Source organism: Mixophyes fleayi, chromosome 6 (genome assembly GCF_038048845.1).
Source record: "Mixophyes fleayi isolate aMixFle1 chromosome 6, aMixFle1.hap1, whole genome shotgun sequence".
NCBI classification, from domain to species: domain Eukaryota; kingdom Metazoa; phylum Chordata; class Amphibia; order Anura; family Limnodynastidae; genus Mixophyes; species Mixophyes fleayi.
In genome coordinates this window covers 218,652,452-218,664,624 of record NC_134407.1, presented here as the reverse complement: position 1 = coordinate 218,664,624, position 12,173 = coordinate 218,652,452, and the positions used below count along the sequence as shown (strand labels likewise).

At 40.3% G+C, this 12,173-nt stretch overlaps 3 protein-coding genes across 7 annotated transcripts in view; 1 reads left to right on the top strand and 2 right to left on the bottom strand.

The window, feature by feature from the left end:
* LOC142159791 (uncharacterized) overlaps positions 1-4,762 on the bottom strand; it is a 1,176,369-nt gene extending 1,171,607 nt beyond the window's left edge. For both annotated transcript variants that reach the window (XM_075214526.1, XM_075214525.1), the window contains exon 1: positions 4,718-4,762. The gene's annotated coding sequence lies outside the window, so the exon portion shown is untranslated. The remainder of the gene's footprint in view (positions 1-4,717) is intronic.
* LOC142159947 (uncharacterized) overlaps positions 1-12,173 on the top strand; it is a 502,572-nt gene that overhangs the window by 42,119 nt on the left and 448,280 nt on the right. The window lies entirely within an intron of this gene.
* The window catches only part of LOC142160024 (uncharacterized), a 73,395-nt gene that overhangs the window by 13,250 nt on the left and 47,972 nt on the right, over positions 1-12,173 (bottom strand). The gene's annotated exons all lie outside the window — the stretch shown is intronic.

Below are 12,173 nucleotides of genomic sequence, written 5' to 3'. Positions count from 1 at the left end.
GTTATTATCTTGGCTCTCAAGATAGCCTCACTCATCACCCCCTAAGAGGGCCGCAACCTGCGGCCTGGGAGCAGCTAACTCCAAACTTCCTTGCAGGGAGTCCCTGGCGAGCACCTCCCTCACCGTTATTACCTTCCGAGAGGCGCAGAGTCTATCACATGGGCCGGCTGTACGTGCAGTCCTCTGACCCTAACTCAGTGACAGTATCTCTCAACCGAGCCTCTCTCTTCAACTGCCACCCTTTGTTTCTTCTCCTTGTCTTCAAACCATTTGAGTGACTCACTTTCTCTCCTCTCACTTTCTCTTCTACCACCAACACTGCACTGAGACTGCCCTCACAAATGTGATCTATGATATACTTACTGCAAAATCTAATGGTCCTTTCTCCATTCTTATCCTGCTGGACATCTCTGCTGCTTTGACACTGTTGATGACCCTCTTCTCCTGCACACCCTTCACTCCATTGGACTTTGCGACACAGTACATCTCCTACCCTGACCTTTCCCCTTCTGTCTCCCCCAAGTTGGCTACAGCTCTTTCAAAGACAAATTACAGACATACATATGGGGAAAGCATGAGTTGGGCTATCTAGAGGAGATGTGGTCATGACAGACTTAACCTAATCTGGAACAGAAAAACAGAGAGAGACATAGAGAAGAGAGACGCTGACAGAGAGGGAGAGATAAACACCACAGTGACTGGCTGAGGAGGGAACCTCAGCCATAAAATACATTTGCATTTGTTGTGCAGCCACTAAAGAAAAGTGATAAGCAGCCTAGTGCCCACTGATTAGAGAGGGACCAAGAAGTGAGGTAATGCTTCACTGATCACTATACACAGGTCACCAATAATCCACTGATCAGTATACACAGGTCACCAATAATCCACTGATCACTATACACAGGTCACCAATAATCCACTGATCACTATACACAGGTCACCAATAATCCACTGATCAGTATATACAGGTCACACAATTATCAGCCACCCAATCAATATGATCAATTATATAATTGTGATGGTTGCAGGTTAGGTGGTGCTACTTTACTATTGTGTGTCCTTCAAGGACTTAGGGTTAAGTCCATACTTAATGGAAGTGACTTTGGCCAGGGCAATTTTATTTCTTCACCATGTTTCCAGGTGAGATGGTGATTGGACAACAGACTGAGAAGAGAACTAGAAAAGGGTTAAACAATAGTGAATTTCATGAGGTAGGTTGAGGCACTTACTGGAGGCTGATCATTTAGACTCTGAAGGTTCTCAGTCACTGGCATTCTCCGAGAGTCTCTATTGTTTAGTAAAACAAGAAACCTTCTCCTCCTTCACGTGGAGGATTAACGAATCTCTGCTTCATGATAGTAACACGGTGACTCATCTCAAATCCCTCGTATCCGAATATTTCGAAACTAACGATTCCCCAGACATCTCTCCCACAACCCTATGGAATGCCCATAAGGCTGTTATTAGAGGACATCTTCTAGCCCTGGCTTCCAGTGCCAGGAAAGAGAGACTCGCTAAAACCATCCATCTCACTAACTCCCTACAACAGTTAGGGGGCCAGCATAAGGCCAACTTTGAGTTATAAAAAAAAAAAACAAGAAACCTTGACAGACATCCGAAGCTCAGTGAGCTCAGCCCTTTGTTAGATGAACATGAAGGACCTGATTTATCAAAGCATACTGAGCGCAACCGGAGTTTAGTAAAAAAACGCATATATCGGATTTGCGCACACCCAAATTCATCAAGACACGGATCTTAAGATACATGCACTGTTGAATTCGGGTGTAGGTCTGCTGTGCTCTAATACACAAGACACTGTATAATACGTTCAAAGCTGATGTGCATTATAAATTTGCAAAGGAAGGCAAATATATATATATATATAGCCACCAATAATGGCATTAATGATCAAATATAAAAAAAAGGGGGAGGAAAGTTGTTTTTTACTCATTAAATACATTTATTAGTATGCTATTGATGTCTACTGAACATAAAATATATTTTTACAATTGCTCCTGATTGCAAACACATGTTATAGCATACATATGAGACTGTCATCAGTACTGAGCAGGACTTAGATTAGCCCTGTAGCTGGAGCAAGAGATACAGCAGAACAACAAGTAACTGTGAGATGCTCAGTTTGATTTGGACGTGGCTGCGTGCGCTTGAGTTGGCACGTCCCTTCTGTATGACTACAAGAAAATGCCCCTTTCCCGCCCTGACATCGTAGGCTACAGTAAGTGCACTTTGTGTTTGAAGATGAATGGGACAGGGCTGCGCTTACTGGCGTATGTCCTTGTTCTGGGTAAGCACAGAGTGATTTAGCGTACGATACGCTCAAAATCGGCAGATACGTGTCTTGATGAATCAGGCCCAAAGTGTTTGTGTTCTTCACACAAAAGCCTCCCCAGCTCGTTCCACGTTTCATCATTTAACAAAAAGTAATTTGTTATCTATTCTATATATTATTTGATATTCATCTCCATGACCACTCATTAACAAGTTAATATTTGTTAGCAATAAGTAATAAGTTAGTTGTAATAATAGGCCACTATAATCTGCTCAACCTGTATTATAACAGGATACCAGACTCCTTTATAATAAGAGGACGCCATAGTCGGCTCCAAGTGTACTATAACTATAAGACACTGGAGCCTGCTGTATAAGAGTCTGCTACAGTTAGTTTCTTATTCAGTCACCATATTTTAACATTTTGAATAAGTAGCTGTAGTTTTGCAAGCGTTAAAAATCTCATTGGGCAAAGGCAAGTGGTTTGTTTGTACCTGACCACCCTCTGTTGATTCCCAGAATCAATTTTGTGTCGCTACGGGATTTAACCCTTGCAAAATTACAGCTACTGATTCAAAATAATAAAATATGGTGACTGTGCCACCTGATTTCATGCCCTAACCCAGGCCTATCCAACCTGCGGCCCTCCAGATGTTGTGAAACTACAAGTCCCAGCATGCCCTTCCAGCTATCAACTGGTTGTCTACTGGCAAAGCATGCTGGGGCTTGTAGTTTCACAACACCTGGAGGGCCGCAGGTTGGACAGGCTGTCCTAACCCATGTTAGACCAGGATAAATACAATTGCAATTTGTGTAAGGGACATCCGTTAGTGTCAATCTAATGTTATATCAGTGATCCAACTTGATTTAATCCTTTTACAATTCAGTTTCCTGAATAAGAAGCTGGAACATGAATAAGAAGCTTCAGCCTCGTTGTTCCAACTGTGTTATAATAACAGGGCAGCAGTCAGCACACACGTATTATAGTACATATATAGTACAGGACATCACAGTCTGCTCCATATGCACTATAACAACAAGACACCACAATCTGCTCCACATGTACTATAACAAGACGCCACAGTCTGCTCCACATGTACTATAACAACAAGACGCCACAGTCTGCTCCACATGTACTATAACAACAAGACGCCACAGTCTGCTCCACATGTACTATAACAACAAGACGCCACAGTCTGCTCCACATGTACTATAACAACAACACGCCACAGTCTGCTCCACATGTACTATAACAACAACACGCCACAGTCTGCTCCACATGTACTATAACAACAAGACGCCACAGTCTGCTCCACATGTACTATAACAACAAGACCCCACAGTCTGCTCCACATGTACTATAACAACAAGACGCCACAGTCTGCTGCACATGTACTATAACAACAAGACACCACAGTCTGCTCCACATGTACTATAACAACAAGACACCACAGTCTGCTGCACATGTACTATAACAACAAGACACCACAGTCTGCTGCACATGTACTATAACAACAAGACACCACAGTCTGCTCCACATGTACTATAACACCAAGACACCACAGTCTGCTGCACATGTACTATAACAACAAAACACCACAGTCAGCTCCACGTGCACTATAACAACAAGACACCACAGTCTGCTCCACATGTACTATAACAACAAGACACCACAGTCTGCTCCACATGTACTATAACACCAAGACACCACAGTCTGCTCCACATGTCCTATAACAACAAGACACCACAGTCTGCTCCACATGTACTATAACAACAAGACACCACAGTCTGCTCCACATGTACTATAACAACAAGACACCACAGTCTGCTGCACATGTACTATAACAACAAGACACCACAGTCTGCTGCACATGTACTATAACAACAAGACACCACAGTCTGCTCCACATGTACTATAACACCAAGACACCACAGTCTGCTGCACATGTACTATAACAACAAAACACCACAGTCAGCTCCACGTGCACTATAACAACAAGACACCACAGTCTGCTCCACATGTACTATAACAACAAGACACCACAGTCTGCTCCACATGTACTATAACACCAAGACACCACAGTCTGCTCCACATGTCCTATAACAACAAGACACCACAGTCTGCTCCACATGTACTATAACAACAAGACACCACAGTCTGCTCCACATGTACTATAACAACAAGACACCACAGTCTGCTCCACATGTACTATAACAACAATACACCACAGTCTGCTCCACATGTACTATAACAACAAGACACCACAGTCTGCTCCACATGTACTATAACAACAAGACACCACAGTCTGCTCCACATGTACTATAACAACAAGACACCACAGTCTGCTCCACATGTACTATAACAACAAGACACCACAGTCTGCTCCCCGTGTATAAATATAATTATTTTAATAAAAAAAATCATTACCGCAATGTCTTCTCTCAGCTTCCTCCTACTTTACGATGACCCGGAAGTTACAATAGAATAAAACACACTTCCCGCGTTTGGAACGCAAACAGAGGAGGTCTAATGGAACGCACAAGTCGGAAGTCTATTGGAACGCACATGCCAGAACTCGGTGGAACGCACAGACCGGAAGTGTGTAACATGGGGTGACAGGAGGCAGTGACTGGCAGATATATTATGAGATATAATGATAAACATATAACATAGGTAAGAAGTAAAGTATGTACATGAGTTGTGAAGTTGTAAAGTAAGTATTAGGAGGTTATGAAATAGGAATTACGAGGCTGAGACCACCTCATGACTCCCACCTCATGGGCTCTTAATTTCCACTTCATAGCCACATAATGTCCCTTCATATTAATATAGTGCCTCCTTCATAACCCAATTGATAGCCTCTTAATAGTCACCTGACATCCTCTTAATGCCCACCTTATAGCTTCTATATGGCTGCTTCATTCTGCTCCTGATATTCTCCTAATGCCCAACTCATGGCCTCCTAACGTCTTCCTTTTGGCCTCATAGTGCTCACCTGATATCTTTGTAATGTCTATAATGCCCACTTCACAGCCTCATAGTGATCACTTTACAGTCTCATAATATTCACCTTGTGCACCTTATAGTCTCTGTATGCCCACCTAACAGCTTCAGTATACCCACCTCATAGCCTCATTACCTTACAACTTAACAATTCTTGCCTCAGATGCTGTTACGTCCTACCTCATTATCTATAATGCCCACCTCAATCCATAACACCCACCTGATAGCCTCATAATGGCCACCTCATCTAATCATCTGATATTCTGTTAATGCTCATATTATAGCCTCAGTATGTCCTTCTCATAATTGCCTGCCTCATAATGCTCACCTTATATCCACAGTGAGAAATAAATATGTATTGCCTCATATACTTTCAGGACAGGGAGGTCCATGCTATGTATGGAGCTTACCTCTCATTAATGGTCTTGTCTTATATGCAACAATAAATACAAAATTAACAGATTGTAAATGCTGTGGAGAGTGCAGTAAACCTAGCACCGGTGATGACTATGAGACATGTTCTCGGTCATTGATGAATTAATACTTGTTAGCTCCAGACAGCAGAGCAATTTAATTCTTGTAATATATGGAGTCAAGCTCATAAGTACTTTGTAGTAATGAGGATATTGTGGCAGTGAGAAATAAATAACAATTATAAACCACTTGCAGGGTAAAGTATGTATAGTATGCACAGTCAATCTTTCATTACTCAACTGTGAATAATATGACTACAAGGCTAATTATCATAAATAGCATTGATGGTTGAATTGCAACAATACCAATAGGAGATTAGCGAAAGCCACTATTATTTAATAACTTAATAGCAGGTGTATAAATTGGACACAAATGAAAGTGTTTCTCAGATAAGAAATCAAGGAGATAGCAAAGCTTATTGCAGTGTTTTCTGGAAATTTAATCACTACACATAATAAGTAAATCACCACACTTTATAACACTTTGTTTTTAATAAATATTTTCTGACCTTGTTTGAAACTAGCAACAATTTCTATTCATGTATATCAATAAAATCTAACATTTTAACTTTGATTGAACATCCCAGAGTGCCTCAATATATACTTCTGCTTCTTTTATGTATACCTAATTTATTAGCACATATAGATTAGATTTAAGGTGATCTGATAAGAGCAACTTGACACTATTAGTCTCAGAATTTAATTAAGTTCAGTGTTAAACAAAGATCTGAATACCGTGAAAAATTCTTTCAGTCCTGTCACAGGGTGGATATGAAGACTAGGGGCTAGATTTACTAAGCTGCGGGTTTGAAAAAGTGGGGATGTTGCCTATAGCAACCAATCAGATTCTAGCTGTCATTTTGTAGAATGTACTAAATAAATGAAAGCTAGAATCTGATTGGTTGCTATAGGCAACATCCCCACTTTTTCAAAAACGCAGCTTAGTAAATCTAGCCCTAGGTACACAAGACTTTTCCAACCAATGTGCTATCTACAACAATTGTACCTATAGCTGAAGGTTCAATCTGTCAGTCGATTTATGCGTACACACTGACTTGTAGCAGATGATACAGTCATGATCCCAAAATAAAACTTTGGGGATTTATTAACAACAGAATGAACAATTTTTTAGATGTTTTTCAAAATTTAAAAAATATTGTTTTTTGAGAAAATCCAAATTTTGATTTTGAAAATTTTAATTTTTATTGAAACATACTGGTGTGCTATGTATCATATGAAAGCCCATAAAAAGAGGTTTAATATGAGATCTTACCTAACTCTCTAGCTTAATCAGATGAGATACAAATGCAATAAAAAAAACGTTAAAAGCTATTTTTTGTTAAAAAAAGAGCAACGTTAAAGAAATATAACTTCAAATCCAGTGTACATATCAACCTAAGATTTTGGGATTTTATTTACACCCATCGCAGCATTTAATATAGAAAACTTCATTACAATCTGAAACGGTCAGTTTGAAACCCTGTGTTGATTTGATGTGGAATAACCCGGACACCCATTTAAGAAGACCCATAGCTGCAGAGCAGAGACTGGTTGCTACAATTTGCTAAGATTTTTGGCCACAGGAAGTTCACTGGCTAAACTTAAATACAGCACCGCAATTTCACCCCAAGCTCTGGGTTTGATTATCCCTGAGACCTGTGAGGCTATTGTACAAGTTCTGCATGGACAATATATGAAGGTTGGTAAAAGAAATACTAGAATATTATTTTATAGAAAGTATACAGATTATATAAAAACTGTGTAATACAATAAATACAATGAAGGGGTTCACAGCTGTTAATAATGCAAAAGTTCGATATATTCTATTGGGGATGGACTCAATGTATACTGTTGCATACTTTTGCTAGCCATTGGTGTAGAAGTCATGTAGTCTTGTGGGGTAACTGATTGTCCTCCCATGATGGGAGGTTGCACGTGGAGTGGCCAAAATGTATATGATGGCGCCTGCCTGAAATGTCCTTGCTCCTGTGTCTGGTTAAAACAGTGCCTGGCGCCAGATCCTCCCTGGTCTACCTACAAATGATGTCATACACCAACCATTCCATCTCTACTCGCATTGCTCGGCTTGCACTTCTCATTTTGCTTGCAAGAGTTGCTCCTAGCAGATCAAAGTCGTCTTCTCGAGGTATTTGAGACATCATTTGGTTTGCACACTCTACCATCTTTTCCGTTAGCGCAACATCATCAGCATCACCATTTATTTATATAGCGCCGCTAATTCCGCAGCGCTGTACAGAGAACTCACTTACATCAGTCTCTGCCCCATTGGGGCTTACAGTCTAAATTCCCTAACATACACACACACACACACAGACTAAGGTCAATTTTTTTGTTATCAGCCAATTTAACTACCGGTATGTTTTTGGAGTGTGGGAGGAAACCGGAGCACCCGGAGGAAACCCACGCAAACACGGGGAGAACATACAAACTCCACACAGATAAGGGCATGGTCGGGAATTGAACTCATGACCTCAGTGTTGTGAGACAGAAGTGCTAACCACTAAGCCACCGTGCTGCAACACTTTGCTCGAGTTCACAGACACCTTTTTTCTTCTCCTTTGACCAACCTGTGGCTGTATTGGTACATCTGTGATGTCCTGGCTGTCTACTGTCAGCTGGCTGGCATGTGTAGGGGTATCATGTTGCTCTGCCACATCAGAGATTACTGACTCAGATAGGACAGCAGGCTGTGTTATGCAAACAAAATGTAAAGTAGTGAATATAACATTACATGCATGTACCAATTTAACATTTAAACAATCTTGGTCTTTCAGTTTCCTCCAACGGTTGAGCAATGGCAAGTTACTGCTGAAGATTTTGAAAGTCTTTGGAATTTCCCAAACTGTGGTGGTGATATTTATGGCAAACATGTAAAAAAATTACACCCTCAAACAGTGGATCCTTTTATTATAACTATAAAGGATTCTTCAGCATTATTCTAATGACCATAGTGGATGCCAACTATGAATTCCTGTTTGTGGACATTGGAAAAAATGGGAAGGTGTCAGACGGAGGGGCATTGGAGCAGACTCCTTTCATGACAAACTTAAAAACAATGAACTTAATTTATCATCACAAAGTGACACTAAATATTGACTAAATTTTGTATTTGTAGCAGATGAAACGTTTGCGTTACACAATAGCGTATTGAAACCTTACCCACAACGCAATTTGCCAACAGAAAAGAGGAACTTTACCTATAGGTTGTCAGGAGCTAGGCGCGTTGTGGAAAATGCATTTGGTATTTTGAGTAACAGGTTTAGAATTTTTCATTCAGCTATAAATCTACGCCTTAACAAGGTTGACAAAGTGGTGATGGCTTGTTGTGTCCTACACTACTTTCTTAGTCGTAAAACCCCACTGTGCGCAGTACACATACCAATATGGAGAACAATGTAGAAGTAGTGGAAGTTGTTAGGTTGACACCACTAATCAAGCCACATAAGAAATGGCAAAATTAAACATGGAGGCCTATTTACAATATTTTAATGGCGAGGATGCTGTGCCATGGCAGAATGACATTGTGTAATGTACAGACAGTAGCATTTTATGTTTGTAAACTGTATTGTGAATAAATTAAGAGAATAAAAACTTTAAGCATTGACAATGTTGTATATTTCAGTTACTGTCCCACTTGTCAGTATGTCATCTGTTTGCAGCACTTCAGATGGGGAACTACTCTCCATGTACATGTTGTAGTTGGACTGTCTAGCAATTTCCTCATCACGGGTGAAGCACAGGAGGTCAAAGTACCACAACTTTGGCACATTCACATCCTCTGCGCTACCCCAGATTTTTTTTGAGCCCTCAATCTTGTTAAGTTCTTTACTTGAATACAGTCCTAAGATTCTATATTTTCCCATTTGCCCACTTTACATTTGCTTAGCGGTAAAGTTCTTTCATAGCCACATTCGTCTTCTGTCTGTTGGAGTAGAGTCTTTTGATTTTATTTTCCACAAGCAGGGATGGGATCTGTAGGCCTCAATTAAGTCCCTCATAAACTCCACATTTCAAAATATGACTATATATATACAGTCCACATGCAACATGGAGATAGAGAATAGTTCCTCACCTCACCTACATACTCTCAAGTGGCACAGTAAGTGAAACATACATTGTGAATGCGTAAAATATTTATTTACTTACATGTACATCACAGTACAGTTTACAAGCATACAATGCAAATGCACATACATTATAAAATATCATTCTGGCAGTACACAGCACCCTATTAAAATATTCTAAATAGGCCCCCCTGTTTAATTTTTCCACGTGACTGGCATTTCTTACCTGGGATGTCTCCAGTGGTGTCAGCCCTACAACTTCCACAATTTTTAGAGTGCTCTTCATATATCTAAGCGCAATGCGCACACTGTGACTTTAGCGCCTAAGAAAGTTGTGTAGGACACAACAAGTCACCACCACCTTGTCTCCTTTGTCTAGGTGCAGATTTATAGCAGAATCATAAATTCTAAATCTTTTTCAATATACCAAAAGCATTTCCCACAACTCGTCTCGATCTTGATAATCCTTAATTAAAGATCCTCCTTTCTCATGAGAGATTTCTCTGTGGATAAGGTTTTAGTACATTGGTGTGTAGCGCAAATGCTTCATCAGCTAAATTTAGTCCATATTTCTTTTCACTTTGTGGTGGAAAATTAAGTTCATTTTTTTTAAGTTTGGCAAGGAAAGGAGTTTGCTCCAATTTCCCGCTATCTGACACCTTTCCACTTTTTCCAATGTCCACAAATAACAAGTCATAGTTGGCATCCACTATGGCCATCAAAATAATTCTGAAGAATCCTTTATAGTTGTAGTAATAGTATCCACTTTTTGAGGGTGGCATAAATCTAACATGTTTGCTGTCTATGGCACCACCAGTTTGGGAAATACTAAAGGGTTTCTAAAGATTGAATTGTTAAATTGGTACATTCAGTTTACATTCTGTTTTCATTACGAAGCTTGCTGTCTTATCTGAAGCCGGATTCTGTGATGTGGCAGAGCAACATGGCACAACACTGCATGCCAGCCAGCTGACAGTAGACAGCCAGTAGAGCACAGATCTACCCACACAGCCACAAGGGGATCAAAGTGAAAGGAGGAGAGAAAAAAAGTGTCCATGAAGCAGAACAAAATGATTCGCTCACACAAAAGATGAACTCACTTGATGTCAAAAGAACCAGACGAATTTGGGTTTCCCTCTTACCATCAGTAATCTGCCATTACTGACCACTGCTAAAAGCGTCTATTTGCTGGTGACTGGCTGATTTCTCCTAAACACTTACATTGGGGACAGCAGGGGAACGGATTAGAGTTTAGCTCCTATCTCTTGGTCACAGGATAGAGTAGGCAATTTGCAGGATTTTGAAAGCAGAATGGGGTTAACTGCTCTTAGAGGGTCATTACAAGTATTTGTATTGCTTACCAAATAAACATTGTCCAATGCAATTATTGTGGTTCCAAAGCACAAAGATATTTAATTGCATAACATAGCAGGATTTACAATAAGCCATTTTTATGCATTAAAGATATTACACTAAAGCAGGAAAGCATAAAAACACACAATACATTACATCTCTGGGCAGCACGGTGGTGTAGTGGTTAGCACTTCTGCCTCAGAGCAGTGGGGTCATGAGTTCAATTCCTGACCATGGTCTTATCTGTGTGGAGTTTGTATGTTCTCACCCTGTTTGCATGGGTTTTCTCCTGGTGCTCCGGTTTCCTCCCACACTCCAAAAACATACTGGTAGGTTAATTGGCTACTATCAACATTGATCCTAGTCTGTGTTTCTGTCTGTGTTAGGGAATTTAGACTGTAAGCTCCAATGGGACAGGGACTGATCTGAATGTGTTCTCTGTACAGCGCTGCAGAATTAGTGGCGCTATATAAATAAATGATGACGATGATCTCCTCTAACGCTTCATCCGGGCCCAGGATAAGGTAATCATGTCTGCTGTAGTCAGGCTAAGAGATCTAGCTGGGGGAAGCAGTTTGATTATATAAAGTTTCAGTATAGAAAATACTACTGATGATGTCACTATGTACACAAGCATCACGTCTAGGGGTCTTCATTGGCTCAGGGTTAATGATGTTGCAGTAGCCTGCTGGTCATAGGTTAATTCAAAGGATTCCTCTGATAAGGTGTGACCACCTAACCCCCAACTGCAGAATACATGCTGTGCCTAAGGAACTGACTTAAACCAGATTCTACCAATCTATCAGTTTTCCAAATACAATGTAATTGTAATCATTAATCTTTTATCTTCCATAACTATTGATTGTAGGAAGCGATCACAAAGCTGAAAGTAGCAGATTGGAAATGGTAATGTGCAGATCAAAATGACACTAAACATGATACATTTCCTATATCCTGAGCCTTAGATAC